Source organism: Neodiprion fabricii, chromosome 7 (genome assembly GCF_021155785.1).
Source record: "Neodiprion fabricii isolate iyNeoFabr1 chromosome 7, iyNeoFabr1.1, whole genome shotgun sequence".
NCBI classification, from domain to species: domain Eukaryota; kingdom Metazoa; phylum Arthropoda; class Insecta; order Hymenoptera; family Diprionidae; genus Neodiprion; species Neodiprion fabricii.
This window is the reverse complement of record NC_060245.1, coordinates 2,523,385-2,526,786: the sequence shown is the minus strand read 5'-3', so window position 1 is coordinate 2,526,786 and position 3,402 is coordinate 2,523,385.

The following is a 3,402-nucleotide window of genomic DNA, read 5'->3' as shown; positions in this document are numbered from 1 at the left end:
TACCAAGGGTTGACGAGACGCCCGACTAGCCGGGAACGGAAAGCGCCTCGCCACCTGCAACCCGGCTCGATGTGAATTTTTAACGCACCCCCTGCGGCTCTGGTTCCTTCATCTAACCCGATCGACGCGTCGTGGCGACGTCAAGTCCGGATACCTTAGCTGCGACTTACCTAAATCTTTCGAATCTTCTTCCTACCCTGTTTATCAATCATTCAACGCAGCTCCGATATCTCCCGGGAATATCAGCCTTGGCTAAACAAAATCCTGCGGAAAGTGTCCTGCACGTACGTTTGGATGACGGTATACGTTAAATTAGTTTCCGTCCTCGATGTCCTTTTTCAAAATTCACGCTCAAAAAATCCCCCCTTCACAATATTCTAACCTTTCGGTTATAATAAATTCGTTATTAGAGGGAAATTTTAGTCATGGGGAATTTTATCCTGAAGATTTTATCGGGGCGATGTTTTCAATAGCCACAAACCGGTTCTGAGACAATTTAATTTTTCTGAGCCAAGACTCGGAAGAACAAGAGAAAAAAATTCTTCAAAATGACGGTCAGATTTTTTTATCTTCAATTTCACCTGAAAATTCAGGCCATTCACTTTTCAAATTTTCACCACCACGCAAATTGAAAGGAATTGTAATTATCAATTACAAGAAACGAATTCTTTTCTTTTTCCAAATTTTTTTTTCATCGAACATGGCAAGTCCTAAAACAAAAAAAAAACTCACCCCCAAAAAATATTTCCGAAATAATACACAATTTCTTTACCATGAGTGAAAAAACAATCCTCACCATTTTTCGCATCTGGAATGAAAAGACTTTGAGGAGAGGGTGACTGAAAAATAAAACGCCGGCGGAAAGAAGTAGAAAAAAAAATAGCCAGAATAAACCTCGTCGTTACCAATACAGCACTCTGGCCGTATGCATTTCCAAATTTGCCCGCAAAGTTTGCACAGCCAGTTACAACAGTTTTGGATAGAGTGACGAGTGCAATGTTGGGAGTTGGGCGTGTAAGCTACAGAGAGAGCCGGGGTGTAGAGAGAGAGAGAGAGAGAGAGAGAGAGAGAGAGAGAGAGAGAGAGAGAGAGAGAGAGAGAGACGAGGAAACTCGCGTAGAGATGCGGCGCAATTCGAGCCGGTGACTGGCGTCGACTGCGGCTGTGGCTGTTACCGTGGCCGTGGCCGTGGCTGTGGCTGTGGCTACACTAGCAACATCAGCGGGAGCAACGGCAACAGCGGCATTACACGCTGTGTCTGTTTACCGAGCAGTGAAGCAAGGCGGAAGTCGGAACGCCGGCTGAATCGGGGCAAACAGCAACCGACTGCTTACGACGTCTCAACCCCATGCTTTTGACTCTAAGGGAAGAGGGTGAGGGGGGAGGTTAACCGCGAGAAGACGCTCTCTAGCTTCTCCCCTCTCTCTCTCTCTCTCTCTCTCTCTTTACTTTCCCGATTCCGGGAGGAATGACGTGTGTGAGCGGCACAAACTGTCCGAAACAAAGTGTACCTTGTACACCTGTGTAGGTATAGTAAGAACCTGTGTAACATAATCGACCGATCCAGTATTGCAGGGTTCGTACGTTTTTTGAAATTTGAAATTTCCTGACTTTCCCAGGTATTCCAGCCTGAGAATAAGATTTTTCCATTAACCCTTTAAGAAACATGACGCTGATTAATGACAATTTTTTTTACACATTAATACCAATACCTTTAATATTACATAGTGACTATCTTACTGACTGACTATCAATTTACAAACAATAGCTTGTGATTTTCCGTAAGAAAAAAACAAAAGAATATTTCGTATTAAATAATATGTATGAAGTGGTGCGACGGAACAAAAATTTCAGTGCAATCTTTTTTTCTCAAGATCGACAGTACTTTTTGTTTTGTTAAAATAAAAAAACAGTCAAAGTTTTCGAAACTGTAAAATTGAATCAAATTGTAATATAATATCCATTATTATGTTTTGAAACTTTTTCTTTTACAACTTTTGTACTCCGAACAGACAACTAAGTTTTCCTTTATATGGGTTTGAATTTTAATCTTTGTATTTGAAAATGTAAACGATCCGAAAAAATAAATAAATAAGCAAATAATTTACGCGTATATTGTAAATACGTCGTTATTGATCGGTCGAAACAAAAAAAAAATTCGGGAGTTACTTTTCTACTCGGATTATCAAAGCCCCTCTCCTTGTTAATCCGGCGCGATTTGCCGAGTTTCTACTGTCCGTTTTCCCTTACAACTACGTCACATGCTACGTGTGGCATTCGTGAAACGCCGTCGACACTCTGCATCGAGCTAACTTGACGTTGCCACACGCAGAGACACGGATATGTGTATAACACAGGTATTATGCATACTTGACTTCCAAAAGGCAAAAAAGAACGTAACGAAAAAGAGGATGAAGGGATGAATGGAAGGCAAAAAATAAGAGAAGTGGAGCAAACTGCACCATTTGTGCTCACGTGTTGTAGGTACGTACGTTTTACTCCTGTTTATTTTTCAAAGGCTAACGATAATTACGAAATTTTATGCAAAGAATCGTCCAATCTTTGCTTGAGCGTGTATTTCCGATATTCATTCATTCATCGATTTTTTCCCCTTTTTTCTTCACAGCCTTTCTTCTTTCAATAAATATTCCATGTCTTTGTAGGCAATTTTATGCTATCCCGCACTTTCGAATTCTCTGTAGTTCAACGCCTTACTAGAAAAATCACTTCAATCTTACCGAACAAGTTTGAAATTCGATTCGAATAATCTGACGAAAAAAAGATGACGGGAGGAAAAGTCAATATACGAGGGTGAAAAGGAAAGAATTGAATAATTGATCACTTGTCTCGAGAAAAGAATTGATATCTGTGACAAAAATACGAAATAGAACGAAAGATAAAGTTTTGCGGTAAAGTCGAATAAGACTCAAAAACCGACTTCCATCAATTTGCTGTTAGATGTATTATTTTTCTTTTTTTTTCTTTTTATTTGAATTTTCTTTTTTTTTTCCTTGCTTCAGATTCCCTGGATTATTTTCCCACTTGACGTATCCTTCGCGTTTCTCTTCCCCTCGAATCGAGGAGATTCTTGGGCGTCACGAAGCAGACCCAGACTGACGGGCCGTCTGAAAAATCACTCACTTGATCAATACCTGCTACACCTGCAGTCGGAGGTAGTTTGTCCCTCGAGTGAAAGCCTCGCCCGCCTCGTTCAACTTTGCCAGAATTTTTTCCCGCAGCTGCGAGTATAATCACAGAGCGAGAGAGAGAAGCAGAAGAAAACGAAACATTTCTAGTACATCTGACACCCTCTGCAAGAGGAAAAATGAACACACTGAGGGTGAAAAAAACTAACCGATTCGCACTTTCCCTTTACAGGTTGCGACGCGACGCAATGCGATA